Here is a 16,487-nt window from a genome sequence, read left to right on the forward strand (position 1 = left end):
CACAGACTGGTGTGCAGGGTCACTGAGAGGTTCTCAGAACTTGCCTATGTTCAAGGCCACCCATCACCCAGAAGTACCCTTGTTTTTTACCCCCAGAAGCCACATATATTTACTTTGTGATAGGTTTTTGTCTTTTTTTTTCTTGTTATGCTGGAAAAAGACCCAGAGCTATAATGTGAGCCTAGAAATCCCCCTCCATTGTCCTTCCTACCCAGAAGTAACTGCGAGCTCTTCATTTAGCACACACAGTTTTTCCAGATTTCCACAGATACCTGAAGGGTATCAGTCATGGTAGTAAAACACATACCCTTAGGAGTTTAGGGATGTAGTTTATAAGGCTTGGCAAAATGTCTTAAAAATCGCGTATTTTAATGAATCCTTAATCCCCATACTAACCCTATAACTCTAACCCCTAACCCTAATCCAAATCCCCAAAAAGATACAAGAATTTTCTATTTTCTTTCTTTTTTTTTTCAGTTTTGGCCAGGGCTGGGTTTGAACCTGCCACCTCCAGTATATGGGACCGGCACCCTACTCCTTGAACCACAGGCACCACCCTGATACAAGAGTTTTCTACTCTATATATCCATAGTTGTCTTAATAGAAACATAATCCTTTTAATAGTTTTTCCCAAATCTGTAAGTAAAATTGGTTCTCTGGAAAACCACTGCTGTTCACTCTGTCCCTATAGGCCCAGGAGGAACCCCTAAGAGAGTGTAATTGGAGACTCCACATGGTAATTATCTCCTAGATTCGTTTTGAAAGAAAGTGGAGGCTTGGCACCTGTGGCTCAAGCGGCTAAGGTGCCAGCCACATACACCTAAGCTGGCGGGCTTGAATCCAGCCTGGGCTCACCAAACAATGACAGCTGCAACCAAAAGAAATATCCGGGTGTTGTGGCGGGCTCTTGTAGTCCCAGCTACTTGGGAGGCTGAGGCAAGAGAATCACTTAAACCCAGGAGTTGGAGGTTGCTGTGAGCTGTGATGTCACGGCACTCTACCCAGGGCGACAGCTTGAGGCTCTGTCTCAAAAAAAAAGAAAGTGGAGTTATGGCCGCCAGGATCTTCCTTTTCTCAGAAGCTGCTGGAGACCAGGTTCTAAGTCTGAGGCTCCCCTGACCTAGCTTGAGCTTCTGCAAAAAGGGTAATGGGAAAGAAGGTGTGGGCAGGGGGTCAAGTTTATAGGGAGTTTGGGGGTATAACCCTCTACCATTCCCTTTTGTTTTCTCTATCTGAAAACAATTTCACCAAGGTCCTAGAGAAAGTTTAGGCTCGGTCTTTGGGGAAAACCTGATGACTTGCGAAAATAGAGACGCTCTTCCTCCAGGTCCCTTGAGCACCTAGATTTCATACATCAGAAGCCCACCTTGGGTCCATTCAAGTTTGTTAACCCAGAAAATATAACTCCCTGAACTCAATATGTAAAAATTCAGATTTCAAATATCTAAATAATAGTATTAACACATGTAAAAATCCTAGTGTTTCTTTACTTAAAAGTAGGAAGCATACAGGAATACAGTATCTGTCGCCTGGAAGGAAATGCATGGGTTCTGGTTTCAAGAAGTACATTTGCCAAAATTGCAAAGGTGTGTCTATGCCTAGTATTCAATTATGACCATTTTTGAACATACAGAGAAATTGAAATAATTGTATACATTCCATCTGAATTCTACAGTTAACCATTTTGTTATATTTCTGTATTCCGTAACTCTCCCAAGTACATATCATTAGTTTCCTTTTTTGGAAGATGAGTAAGATGTACAAATGGTGAAAACAATTTTTTTTTTTTTTTTTTTTTTTTTTTGAGACAGAGTCTCATTCCGTTGCCCTGGTTAGAGTGGCGTCGCAGCTTAAAGCAACCTCCAACTCTTGGGCTTAAGCGATTCTCTTGCTTCAGCCTCCCAAGTAGCTGGCACTACAGACGCCCGCCACAAGGCCCGCTTTTTTTTTGTTGCAGTTGCCACTGCTGTTTTAGCTGGTCGGGTCAGGTTTGAACCCACACCCTCGGTATATGGGGCTGCGTCCTACCTGCTGAGCCACAGGCACTGCCCCCAAACACACAAATCTTAAGTGACAAGGCTGACCCCTGTGGATCCTCACTACCCTTTCAAGAAAGGTGTAATCACCCCAGAAAGCTCTGTCCTGCTTTTTGTTTTTTGGTTTTTGTCCTCCGGTCCCAGGGCAGGGCCCTGCAATTTGGGAAAGTGGCTGTCTCAGGAAATGCTGCAACTGTCATATCTGTTCATTGTTAGTGGCTCTGCCTCAGCCCTGGCCATGGCTCCTGGGAATCCCAATCTGGTATTACCTCTGGCATTAACTATTTCTCCAAAAATTAAGAATGCTCCACAGATTATTTTTTCTTTCTTTTTTTTTTTTTTTGCAGTTTTTGGCCAGGGCTGGGTTTGAACCTGCCACCTCTGGTATATGGGGCTGGCACCGTAACCCTTTGAACCACAGGCACCTCCCTGCTCCACAGATTATAACAGGCTTTCTCCTGTCTCATAGGTTTAGTTTTGAAACTAACTGCACTTTTGTACGTGGTTTCATTGAGAATCCTCATTTCTTCACACCCAATTCTGGTTTGTTTCTATTTACCAAATTATCAGAAAAGGACAAAATGAGAAATAGAGGTGTGAACATAAGCTGATGAAAAGGAAAATAATGCAATTACAGAACATTTTCAAAATGCCAGTTAGATCAAAGGCAACTTCATTTTGGTCTCCCACAGGGCTCATGCTTCCCCTGCCCCTCAGCAAACTATCGAACTATTGGGCAAGCCCTGCTGGGGGAAGGTGGTGTGCACCTACAGTGAACTGCATTTGGAGACAGAGGCCACCCCTTCCCCAGTGTGGGCCCATTGGGAGCCCAGCTGTTCTGGACAGCAGCCGAGTGCTTGACCCTGGCCTTTATTTTATTTGCCCACCTTGCACTGTCATCTCTTTCACTCCTGTTGCTAAGAGAGGGGTGAGATGGGGAGAGGAAAGTTCATAGTTTACTGACACTGTTGTGAACTGGCTTCCAGCTCTCTGAGCCTGATCGTGTTTAAAGCTGCACTTTGCAATTCTGGTTTGTTTTTCCACCACCCCTTCTCTCAGGCAGCCTCACCTGCAGTTCCCTTCCAGTGGACAATGTGCTCTTTCCGGCTGACCCCTTCTTTCCTTTTGGCTTTCAAAGTTCCCCTCTGCACACTCTGCAAGGGCCAAATAAAGGGGACATTCCAGTTGATGAAGTGCTGGGCAGTAAACCCAGAGGGCAAATGCTGAGTAGGCTGGAAGGGATGTGGCCAAGAAGAAAATAAAACCAATAGATTATCTGACGCATTTGAATGTACTCAGAGACTTTTAGTTCTGCCAGAGATTTAGGGATCATTTAGAAAACAAAAGAAAATTTTAAGCCAAAACTGCAATAAAATTAAAAATTGCACAATAGAAAGCAAACCAGAGCATATTATGTGGTTCAGCTGTGGACAACAACCAAGTAGGTGGGCTACAGCACTCCCGGGAGGTGCTATAACCCGCAGGGGGGTGGAGGGGAGGTCTAGTCAATCACCTTCCATGCTAAGAACTAAAGAAATAGTAGAAAACCCTGGTGCATACAGACGTGAAGGCAAATGTCAGAATGAACTACTGTAAGTAAAGTGAAATTTTTCTTTTATACTACAAGTATTTGGGTAAAAATTCAATTTAAAATGTTTGTAATAACCTAACAATATGCTTATAATTTGAAAAGTGCTTCCCAGCCCTTTCAAGTGAAGTATCTGAAGAATGAGGAGAGTCATGTAGAACTCCAGGGGAAGTCTGTAGGAGACCAGAGAGAACCCATCACAAGCATGAAACTAAAAATGTGGACACACGGTGCATCCTGGTGGCTCTGGGTAGGGTGCGGGGCTGAGTAGATTGGGGAGCCAGGTGGCATGACCTGAGGGCTTACATGTGGTCAGAAGGGGGTTCCAAAAGGAAGGTGCCAAGACCCACGGGTGGGCCTTGATTCTGGGAAGTGAGGGAATGAGACAATCCAGGGAGACTCCTGGGTACTTGCGTGGGCAAGCAGGTGCTGTCTTACTGAGATAGGGATAATTGTGGAGCTTTGGAGGTTAAGAGGGGATCAACAGTTCTGAAATGGCATGCTTAATTTGAGCCTAGTAGGTATCAATGCATAAAAGAAGATACATTGAATAGATTACCAGTTCATGCTGAATATATACCTTTGGAGCTGTCTCTGATTGGTATTTAAAGCCAGGGAGCTTCCATTGAATTCACCAGAGTGAGAGAGGGAAGAGAATGGGGAGGAGAGAACAGGTTTGAAGGCATTACTTGGGCCACTCCTACCCTGGAGGTCTGCTGGGCAAGCAGCAGCCAGTAGAAACTGAGGAGGGAGTCCAGGAGAGCCAGGGTGTCACAGAAGCTGGTTCAATTAGGATTTGGGTCAGCTGTAGAAAACCCAAAGTAACAGCAGCTTAAACAAGATAAAAGTTGATCTGGTTAGCAGTCCAGGGCTGGAATGGTGACCACATAGTCATCAGGGACCCAGGAGCCTTTCAACTTTCACTTCCACCACCCTAGGGTGCAGCCCTTGTTCTCATGATTCAAAATAGCTGCTGGAGCACCAGCAATCACATTTAAGTTCCAGGCAGCTGATAGAGGATGTGGCTAAAAGATGTACCCATTTCCTTTAAGGAGATTTCCCAGAAGTCCCACCCAGTCCTTTCCACTTAACTTTATTAACTGAAGTTTTGTCATCTTGCTGCTCCCACCTGCGTGGATGCTGGGAAACCAAGTCTTCTAACCGCATGAATGGCTGCACCAAAAACCTTCAGGGGATGGGCGGCGCCTGTGGCTCAGTCGGTAAGGCGCCGGCCCCATATACCGAGGGTGGCGGGTTCAAACCCGGCCCTGGCCAAACTGCAACCAAAAAATAGCCGGGCGTTGTGGCGAGCACCTGTAGTCCCAGCTACTCGGGAGGCTGAGGCAAGAGAATCGCTTAAGCCCAGGAGTTGGAGGTTGCTGTGAGCTGTGTGAGGCCACGGCACTCTACTGAGGGCCATAAAGTGAGACTCTGTCTCTACAAAAAAAAAAAAAAAAAAAACCTTCAGGGCTCCCTTTGCAGGGGGAAATGGGACAATAGTTGCTGGAGTCTCAGCCACATTCTCTGCTATAGAAGCCAAGAGGAGACAGAATTCCAGGGAAGAGGAAGTGGTCATCAGAGACCAATAAAATGAGGATAGAGGCAGGATTCAGCCATGGGGGGAGTCTGCCATCAGGACAGGGCATTGGGAGCTAGAACACCAACTTGGATGGGTTCAGGAGAAAGTCCATAGAGGAGATGAAGAAGCAGCTGAAGACAAGTGTTGAGCCTGGGAAGGGAGCCAAGAAGTGGCCAGGGAGGAAGGGACGTGTTTGTTTGCTGGGGGGTGGGGAAGATACTGAGGGCCTCAGGAATGAAGGTCAGAGAGTGTGAGGAAAGCTGCATGAGGCAAAGTGGAAGGACTGGCCTTAGAACAGGGACAGCAATTCCACTGCGCATGAGGGGCAGCAGGTGAGATTTCATGTTGCAGAGACGGGGAGGGGGCACACACTTACCAGGATTCTGGTGTGGGGATGGCAACCCGGCTGAACTTAGTAGAATCAGCACTTTTGCATCATCCTTTTTAGCCAAGGGTGCACCTGTGAATTCACAGCTGGACAAGGACAGGGACAGAGACTTTGATGGGTTAACTCAGCCGAAGAGGGAGTTAAGGCTTTTGGAAGTGATTATCATGATGGGCTTTGGAATCTGTGCTGGAAAGGAAGTGGAGAAGCGGGGAGTGACTGCTGGAGTCCCTGCTAGAGTCCCGACAGGCCCATGTGGGGAAGGGCGTGGTCATTGTGCCCCTGGCCTTTCTTCCACAGGAGAGGCACGGGGGAGGTGAGGTCTAGGGCTAGAGGGGCGAAAGAGACAGATGGGCGTGAGAGGACTCGGAGAGGACTGGATTGGTGGACTGGGGGAGTCCAGCTGGGCCAGGATCAGTGTGGGGAGATGGGATGGAGGGCAGGTGGGGATTCGCTGGATCCACAGGTTTGGGGAAGGACAGTCACTTCCCCCGGGATGTGTTGAGTTTGAGGAGCCTAAACCTTGGAGACAAGCTTTGTTCAAGAGGCAGAACTTTGGCTGGGAGTGGTGGCTCATGCCTGTAATCCTTGTACTCTAGGGCAAGAGTGAGACCCCATCTCTACTAAGAATAGAAAAATTAGCCAGGTGTTGTGGCACATACCTGTAGTCCCTGCTGCTTGGGAGGCTGAGGCAAGTGGATCCCCTGGGCCCGAAGTTTGAGGTTGCTGCAAGCTATAACATTTTGGTATTCTACCCAGGGTGAGAGAGTGAAACTCTCTCAGTAAATAGGCTCTGCGCCTGTAGCTCAGTGGCTAAGGCGCCATGGCGGATTCGAACCCAGCCCTGGCCTGCCAAACAACAATGACAACAACAACAACAAAAATAGCTGGGTGTTGTGGCAGGCACTTGTAGTCCCAGCTACTTGGGAGGCTGAGTCAAGAGAATCACTTGAGCCCAAGTGTTTGAGGTTGCTGTGAGCTGTGATGCCATGGTCCAAGGCAACAGCTTGAGACTCTGTCTCAAAAAAAAGAAAAAAAAAAAAAGCAGGACCTCATGTATGAATAGGTCAGAGGGCAGAAAAAGAATGAATAAAAATAAAGAGGCAGGGCCTCAACCTGGCACCTGGAGATAGAGTCTGGAGTCTGGAACTGGGGACTGGGGAGTCACTGTCATGATGGAGGCACTGGTGGGTGTGAACAGTGGAGGATACACAAGACCCTATGAGTGGCTGAGGTGCAGCTGGAGTCTGGAAGGGCCAAGAAAAGGCCACTGCAGGTGATTGGCCAGCTCTGAGGGCTTTAGGACACAAGAAGAGGGGAGGATGATGGCCCTATCATCCAGGGAGGAGGGAACAGAACTGCAGAGGCCTGAGCACTGCCCTGGCCTGAGGGAAAGGACAAATAGGAGTGAAGCCCAGAGGAAGGGAAAGGCCAGTGCGCAGTAGGGTTGGTGGTCTTGGCCTTCACTTTTGTAGCACATTCCAGAGGAGTGAGGTGGGGCAGTCTGGGCCCCCTTGGTGGGTTTCAGTCCACATGATCTTTGGAAAATTCCACTTCGAGTATGTAAACAGGAACAACTAATCCTTACTCAGAGATAATGACCCTGATTCAGACTTAATTCTCCTGGGTCCTCCCAATTGGAGACCTGTTTTACAAGCCAGTTCATGGCTTTAAACAAGGCTCCACAGCACAGTGGTCCAGCTAATTCCAGCCCCTATCTCCTCCAGGACTCCATCACCTCCTGAGTCACTCCCTGATCCTCCACCTCAGAGGCAGGCTCTTATACTGTCTCAGTTTTGCAGATGAAGGAACTTGAGGCTCCAGTAGGTAAGAGATTCCTCAAAGTTATTCAATGTGTGATGAACCTACTTAGGACCAGGACTGTCTCTGGCCTGCCTGCCATCGTGTAATGGAGCAAACAGAGACTCAGAGAGGGTATAATCTGCCCCCCATCACACAGTAATTAGTGGCTGCCCAGGTCAAGGGTTGCCCCACGCTCCTGTGACAGGTCAGCCAGGGCTCCCTTTGGAGGGGGGTGCCTTTTCTTAGGCCCATGAGTCCAAGTCAGAAGCCACAGAACAACAGGAACAAGGGGGTGGGAGCAGAGCAGTGCAGGCTGTGCTTGACCCTGGGTGAGACACTTTCCTTTGATATCACATCTTTTAAAAAATAAAAAACAGGTGGAGCACAATGGTTCACACCTATAATCCTAGAACTCTGGGAGGCTAAGGTGGTTGGATTGTCTGAACTCAGAAGTTCAAGATCAGCCTAAACAAAAGCAAGACCCCCGTCTCCACTAAAAATAGAAAAACTAACCAGGCATTGTGAAGGGCACCTGTAGTCCCAGCTACTTGGGAGGCTCAGGCAAGAGGATCACTTGAGCCCAGGAGTTTGAGTTTGCTGTGGGCTATGACGCTGCGGCACTCTACCAAGGTGACAAAATGAGACTTTGCCTCAAAAAATAAATGAATGAATAAATAAATGAAATAAAAATAATAAATAAAAACAACTCTGTCCTTAAGGGGCTTGCATTTTATTTTATTTTATTTTTGCGACAGTCTCACTTTGTCACCTTTGGTAGTGTCTTGGCGTCACAGCTCACAGCAACCTCCAACTCTTGGGCTTAAGCGATTCTCTTGCCTCAGCCTCCCAAGTAGCTGGGACTACAGGTGCCCACCAAAACGCCTGGTTATTTTTAAGAGATGAGGTTTCGCTCTGGCTCAGGCTGGTCTCCAACTCATGAGCTCAGGTAGTAAATCTGCCTCAGCCTGCCAGAGCGCTGGGATTACAGGTGTGAGCCACCGCACCTTGCCTAGGGGCTTGCATTTTAGTGGGAAGGAGAAAGAAAAGGAAATTTAATAAATGAAATAAAGCCACAATGAGATACCACTGCACACCTACCAAAATGGCTAAAATTAAAAAGAATGACAATGCCAAATGTTGGCAAGAATGCAGAGCAACTGGAACTCCCATATATTTTTGATAGGATCTAAAATGGAACAATATTTTGGAAAAAGGTCTGGCAATTTCTCCTAAAAGAAAACACACTCCTACTCACAACCCAACAATTCCACTCCTAGTTATTTGTCCAAATGAAACAAAAGAGTATGTCCATACGAACTGTTATGGGAATGTGCACAGCAGCCTTATTCACATCAGCCACCACCTGGAAACAGCCCAAGTTTCTATCAATAGAAGAATGAGTAAACTGACTGGCACATCCATACATTGGAACTACTCAGCAATATAAAGAAATGCTGATGTCAGCAACAACACAGGTGACCCTCAAAAATATTGTTAAAGCCAGACACAAAAGAATACATAGTGGGCTGGGTGCACTCTGGGAGGCTGAGGCAGGAGGATCACTTTAACCCATGAATTTGAGGCTACTGTGAGCTAGTCTGAGGCCACAGCACTGCAGCCTGAGGAAACAGAGTGAGGCTCTGTCTCAAAAAACAAACAAACACGCCTATAATCCTAACATTGTGGGAGGCCAAGGCAGGTGGATCGCCTATGCTCAGGAGTTCGAGACCAGCCTGACCAAGATCGAAACCACCCCCCCCCCCAAATCTAAAAAATAGAAAAATCAGCTGGGTGTTGTGTCGGGCACCTATAGTCCCAGCTATTTGGGAGGCTAGGCAAGAAGATCACTTGAATTCAGGAGTCTGAGGTTGCTGTGAGCTAAGCTGAGGCCATGGCACTCTAGCCCAAGCAACAGAGTGAGACTCTGTCTCAAAAAAAAAAAAAAGAAAAAAGAAGTCATGATGGTACTTGCCTTAGTGTGGAGATGGCTGGGGAGAGACTAGAGGGAAGGCTCTGGGACAGTCGTGTTCTAGTTCCTGACAAGTTTGAGTTACACAGGTGTATATACTTATCAGACTCACCAAACAGTACATTTAACATCTATGCATGTCATTGTAAATTTTGGCCCCCCCCCAAAAGAAAAAAGAATCCAAAACAAACATTGCTATGCATGTGAAATGTTGAGGAAGAAAGTGAACTGATGTCTGCGATTTACTCTGAAATGCAACAAAAAAGATCAATAGAGAAGTGATAAAGGGGAAGGTGAGAAATGTTCATAGTAGAATGAACCAAACAATTTGGGGGTCTTTGGGGTCACCAAACAATTTCAAGAGTTGTGTGTGAACATTTTCATAAATAAAATGCTTTAAAAATGGTATAGCATATTAGGTGATGACTGCTCTGGCAAAAAGCAAGGAATTGGGAGGGAGGATCAAGAGTGAGGGGGAGGCTGCCATAATGAAATCATCCAGGAAGGCCTCCCTGAGGAGGCACTTGACGCGAGACTTAAGGTGAGAGCATGAACCACTCAGAGGTCTTGGGGAAGAACGTTCCAGGCACAGGCCCTGGGCATGAGCATGTGGAGGATTCCTGGAGTAGGCAGGGGGCCAGGGTGGCTGAAGCCCTGGAGCAGCTGGGAGCTTGCAGGTTTTGAAGGCCTTGGGCCCTTGTCAGCCTTTGGCTTTTACTCTGGCTGGGTGGGATGCAGGGACAGTGAGATACGACTCCCATGTGCACAGGAGCAATGAAGTAGCAATGAAAATAATTTTATGGTTGGGGGTCACCACACATGAGGAACTGTATTAAAAGTTGTCACTGTCCAGAGCAAGAGACAAGCAAGCAGAAGATGGCAGCAGTCCAGGAGGAGACAGGGGTGGTGGGGAGGTGTAGTCACATCCTGAAGGTAGAACCAATAAGATTTGAGCATGGCTTGGACTAGAGGGGTGGAAGGTGTAAAGGAAAGAAAAGAGTTGAAGAGGACTCCAAGGGTTTGGGCCTGAAAAATGGAGATGTGGTAGATTACACTTGGTGTATGTTTTGGGGGAAGATCGTAGGTTTGTTTTGGGTAGGTCAGGTTTGAGGTATCTGCTGGACATTTTATTTATTTATTTTTTGTAGAGACAGAGTCTCACTTTATGGCTCTTGGTAGAGTGCCGTGGCCTCACACAGCTCACAGCAATCTCCAACTCCTGGGCTTAAGCGATTCTCTTGCCTCAGCCTCCCGAGTAGCTGGGACTACAGGCACCGGCCACAACGCCCAGCTATTTTTTGGTTGCAGTTTGGCCGGGGCTGGGTTTGAACTCACCACCCTCGGTATATGGGGCAGGCGCCCTACCGACTGAGCCACAGGCGCCACCCCTGCTGGACATTTTAGTAGAGAGACATGGAGTAGAGACACCCCTGGGTGCAGGGTGATGGGGCAGAGGACTGCAGGAGGGAAAGCCAGTCCTGCTACCTGTAGGTGAGGAAGAGTACAGACCTTGGGGTTTGGGGGATGGGTCCTACTCCCCAGCTGTAGCCTCAGCTCAGGACTGAGCCTGACAAAAGACAGGTGTAACCACTTTCCAAGGCCATGGCTGACCCAGTTCTTGCTGCTGCTCTTAATGCCTCTGGTCATAGTCAATCTCCTGTGACACGTTTGTGAGGTTTGTACACTTTAACACACACAGCTTTGGATCAACAGTCAGCAAACTAAGGCCCTTAGGCCAAGTCTGTCTTACCAAATAAAGTTTTATTGGGATGTAGCCATAAGAATTCAGGTTGTCTGAGACTGCTTTCAATTCCAAGGGCAGAGCTGAGTGGTGGCCAGAGACCATGTGGTTTGTAAAGTCTAAAGCAGTGATTCTCAACCTTCCTGATGCCGTGACCCTTTAATACAGTTCCTCATGTTGTAGTGACCCCCAACCATAAAATTATTTTCGTTGCTACTTCATAACTGTAATTTTGCTACTGTTATGAATCATATGAATCAACCCCTGTGAAAGGGCTGTTCGACTCCCAAAGGGGTCGTGACCCACAGGTTGAGAACCGCTGGTCTAAAGTATTTACCATCTGGCCCTTTAAAAGAAAAAGTGCGCTAACCTCCACTCCCCATCTTTCATTAAACAGAGTGTGTTCCTACACAGGAACACACAGCAAGTCAGTCATTTACTTATTTTATTTACTTATTAGATAGGGTCTCATTCAGTCACCCAGGTTGGAGTGCAGTGACACAATTATTATAGCTCATGATAACCTCAAACTCCTGAGCTGAAATGATTCTCCCAGTGCAGCCTCCTACAGGGCTGGGATTATAGTCATGAGCCACTGTGACCCCAGTAAACTATTTAATAAGACAAGTAGGTAGTTCCCTACTTACTGTGAAAGTCCACATTCTTAATCACATTTCCTCAGGCTCCTATGCACACCTACAAGTGGAATTTCTAGTTTGTAGGAAGAACATGGGCATCTTCAGTTTGGGTAGATTTTGCCAAAATGCTTTCCAGTGTAGCTGAAATCGTTTACACTCCCAGCAGCAGTGTAGAGTTCCACATTCCTCTAAAATTTACTATCGGATGTTGTCAGACTTTATTACTTACAAATCTTCTGTTTATATTCCCTTGGATTTTCTGGAAGTGAACGACAGTTTTGCTCCGTTTGTCTTGGGGCTCAGGACCACCATACAATACTGAATTGTGTTGTAGGAAATAATGCCTCATGTTTCATCATGTAAACCAGTAAGTATGTTTACTGAGCTTGTAGTTTTGTATTTTGGTAGAACTTGAGTGCAAAACCATTTAGATTAGTTGGTTTTGTTTTTTGTTTTTTTTTGTAGAGACAGAGTCTCACTTTATGGCCCTCGGTAGAGTGCCGTGGCCTCACACAGCTCACAGCAACCTCCAACTCCTGGGCTCAAGCAATTCTCCTGCCTCAGCCTCCCGAGTAGCTGGGACGTTTTTTTTTTTTTTAACTTTTTTTTTTTTTTCCTCCGGGGCTGGGTTTGAACCCGCCACCTCCGGCATATGGGACCAGCGCCCTACTCCTTGAGCCACAGGCACCACCGTTCTAGTTTTCTTTGTTTTGTTTTTTGAGTAAGAGCCTCAAGTTGTCACCCTGGGTAGAATACCGTGACAGGTTGGAGTGCAGTGACACAATTGTGACACAGTGACACAATTACAGCTCACAGTAACCTCAAACTCCTGGGTTCAAGCGATTCTCCTGCCTCTACCTCTCAAGCAGCTGGGACCACAGGTCCCACCACAATGCGGGGCTATTTTGATGACTAGCTTTTCTTTCTTTCTTTCTTTTTTTTTTTTTTTTGAGACAGAGCCTCAAGCTGTCGCCCTGGGTAGAGTGCTGTGAAATCACAGCTCATAGCAACCTCCAACACCTGGGCTCAAGTGATTCTCCTGCCTCAGCCTCCCAAGTAGCTGGGACTACAGGCACCTGCCACAACGCCCAGCTATTTTTTTTTTGGCTGCAGATGTCATTGTTGTTTGGCAGGCCTCTGCTGGATTCAAATCCACCAGTTCAGGTATATGTGGCTGGCGCTTGAGCTGCTTGAGCCACAGGCGCCAAGCCGATGACTAGCTTTTCAATTTTGTTTTTTTTCAATCGCCTTAATAAGGCTACTCAGTTTGTCCATTTCTTTCTAAATCAGTTTTGGCAAGTTTTTTATAGATAACTGTCCAGTTCATCTAAGTCTAAAATTTATTTGCATAGAGTTCATAATATAGTTATTTTTTTTCCTTTCTGCAGTAGCTGTAGCTCTTTTGCACACTCCATTTTATTGGTTTCCAACTGTTTTGTGATGCATACTAGTTTTTCTTTTTTTTCTTGAGACAGACTCTGTTGCTCCAGGCTAGAATGGAGTAGCATCATAGCTCACAGTGATTTAATGATCACTGGCTTAAGTGATCCTCTTGCCTCAGCCTCCCAAGTAGCTGGGACTATAGGCCTGTCACAATACCTGGGTAGGTTTTCTATTTTTTTTTTTTTTGAGACAGAGTCTCAAGCTGTCGCCCTGGGTAGAGTGCCATAGTGTCACAGCTCACAGCAGCCTTGAGACAGACTCTGTTGCTCCAGGCTAGAGTGGAGTGGCATCATAGCTCACAGCAACCTCAAACTCTGGCTTAAGCAATTCTCTTGCCTCAGCCTCCCAAGTAGCTGGGACTAAAGGCGCCCACCACAAAGTCTGACTATTTTGTTGTTGTTGCAGTTCTCATTGCTGTTTAGCTGGCCCGGGCTGGGTTCGAATCCTCCAGCCTCATGTATGTAGCCACTGCCCTACCCACTGAGCTATGGACACTGCCCGGTTTTTCTATTTTTAGTAGAGACGGGGTCTTGCTCTTGCTCAGGCTGGTCTCAAACTCCTGAGCTGAAGCAATCCACCCTCCTAGGTCTCCCAGAGTGCTGGGGTTACAGGTGGTGGCCATTGCATCCACCCTGTTTTTCTTTTCTGTTTCATCAACTTGTGGTCTTCATTATTATGTTCTTTTCACTTTCTTTGGGTTTATCCTGTTATTACTTTTTAAAATTGACACTCAGTTCATTGATTTTTCTGTATTTCTTCATAGCTAAGTAATAAGAATATAAATCTTCTAAATGTTGCTTTAGCTGCCCCTCCCCCAAATTATATATATATATATATATACACACATGCATACATATATATACTCATTTTTAATTTGATCTAAATATTTTTAATCATATAATTTCATCTTTGAGTAAACAGTTATTATAAATTTCCTAACATTTGGTGCTTATTTCGGTCTACGGTCAGAGAACATTGGCTGTGTGAAATTGACATTTAATGTCTGGCGAGTTGTCTTGTGCCCTAATAGTTGGGTTGTTTGTTGTAAATGTTCCTTATGTGCTTGAAAGTAATGTGCTGGGTTCAGGATTCTATTGGGGTCTAGTGATCAGGATTATTAATTTTATTAAAATCTTCTATATCCTTTTTTCTGGATGTTTGGTCTATAAATTACTAAAATAGGTCTTAAATCTTCCTCTATGATGAAAGATGGATGACTTGGCAATTTCTCCTTGTATACTGTCATTTTTGCTTTATATATTATCAGCATTCCCTAATAAGGTCTTCTGTCCTTTTTTAAAAATCTGATTTTGTTTAGAGATGAGGTCTTTCTCTGTCACCCAAGCGGGAGTACAGTGCCCCAGTCATACTCACCTAACCACAAACTCTTAGGCTCAAGCGATGATTCCCACCCACCTCCCAACGTGCTTGAGGTTACAGGTGTGAGCCACTGCACCTGCCTGGCCTTCCGCCTTAAAACATATTTTCTCTGATTTTTCCATGGGTACATTTTCCAGTTAGATTTTCTCTAGTATATTTCTCCCATATTTTTACTTTGGGTGCCCTTAGGTTTTAAATGTCTTCTTGTAAACAGTACAGAGCTGCATTTTATTTTTCTGGGCCTGATAATCTGTTTTAATGGTTGAATGTAAAACACATTTTCTACCTGTGCTATTTACCATCCTTTTCACTTTGCTTTCTTTTTCTCCTTTTCTGCTTTCTACATGTGTATTATATTTTTAATACGCTTCAATTCCCATTTCACTTCTCTGCATTGGCAGTTATGTTTCTTTCTTTCTTTTTTTAGAGACAGAGTCTCACTGTACCGCCCTGGGGTAGAGTGCGGTGGCGTCACACAGCTCACAGCAACCTCTACTCTTGGGCTTACGCGATTCTCTTGCCTCAGCCTCCCCAGCAGCTGGGACTCTTTCCTTTTTTTGAGACAGTCTTGTGTCGTGGCGTCACAGCTCACAGCAACTTCAAACTCTTGGGCTTAAGCGATTCTCTTGCCTCAGCCTCCCAAGTAGCTGGGAATACAGGTGCAACGCCTGGCTTTTTGTTGCAGTTGTCATTGTTTAGCTGGCCTGAGCTGGGTTGGAACCTGCCAACCTCAGTGTATGCGGCTGGTGCCATAACCACTGTGCTACGGGCGCCGAGCCTCCATTTCTATTCTTTTGGTGATGCTTCCAAAACATCTGAGATATGTATCTGATTTTATAAAACTGGGCAATGATTGGTATTTCTGTCCTCTTTTCAAACAAACTGAACTTCCTAGAACACTTAAACTCTGATTGCCCTCTCCAGTCTTACATGTTCTTGTGCTGAATTTATCTTGTTATACTCCCAACTTAATCATTACTATTCATATTAAGTGTCTATTTAGATTTACTTACACATTCACCATTTTGCTCATTTTTCCATCAAATTTCTTCCTTTTGGATCACATCCTTGTTGCTAAAGTACATCCTTTAAACGTCATTTTGCCAGTGGTTTTTTGTGTCACTTTTCATTATAACAGAGCTTCATTACCCCCTAACTCTTAAATCGTGGATTAACAATTGGTTGGCAGTGTTTTTCTTTCAGTAGTTCAAAGGTTACGTTTTTTTCTGGCTTCCATATTTGCTGCTGAGAAAGCTGCTCTTGGTCGTAGTATTTTTAGTTACTCCATCCTCCTTTGGTGGTTTTTAAGATCTTTCATTCTTTGGAGTCCTGCAAATTCACTACCAAATGTCTAGATGTTGATTTTATTTTGATTTATCCTGCCGTGGATTTTAAGTGAGGCTCCTGGTCTTTAATTTAGAAAGCTCTCCTTCAGGAACTGCCTCTCCACGTTCTTCCTCTCCTCTCCTCCTGGAACCCTGGGCCTGTGAGTTCTTTCTCACGTTATCCTTGTCACTTCCTCTTATATTCTTCATCACCTTGATTCTCTGGTTAATTGCTGCTGATCTATCCTCCAGTTCCGTGATTTTCTCTTCTGCTGTGTCTTAATCTACTTTCTTACTTCTTCCTTTGAGGCCTGAATTTCAATATTCTATTTTTCAATTCTAGAATTCTTTTTAAAGCCTGGAAATTCCTTTCTAGGGCCCAGCTTTCGGTCCTCCAGCCCTAAGCGCGGGGGCCCCCAGGCTCACTGCCCTTCCCACCGTGCCCAGTGCTGGGCCTGGCCGGGAACGGACGAGGAGCGCGCGTAGGGCGACCGGGTGAGGCGGGGAGCCCCGCGCCCTCTGTTTCTGGCACCAGCCCGGCAGTCTTCTGGTCTCACCTCAGTCCGGGCCTGGGGAAGGGGTGCCTGTGCAGGCCATGAC

Source organism: Nycticebus coucang, chromosome 21 (assembly GCF_027406575.1).
Source record: "Nycticebus coucang isolate mNycCou1 chromosome 21, mNycCou1.pri, whole genome shotgun sequence".
NCBI lineage: Eukaryota > Metazoa > Chordata > Mammalia > Primates > Lorisidae > Nycticebus > Nycticebus coucang.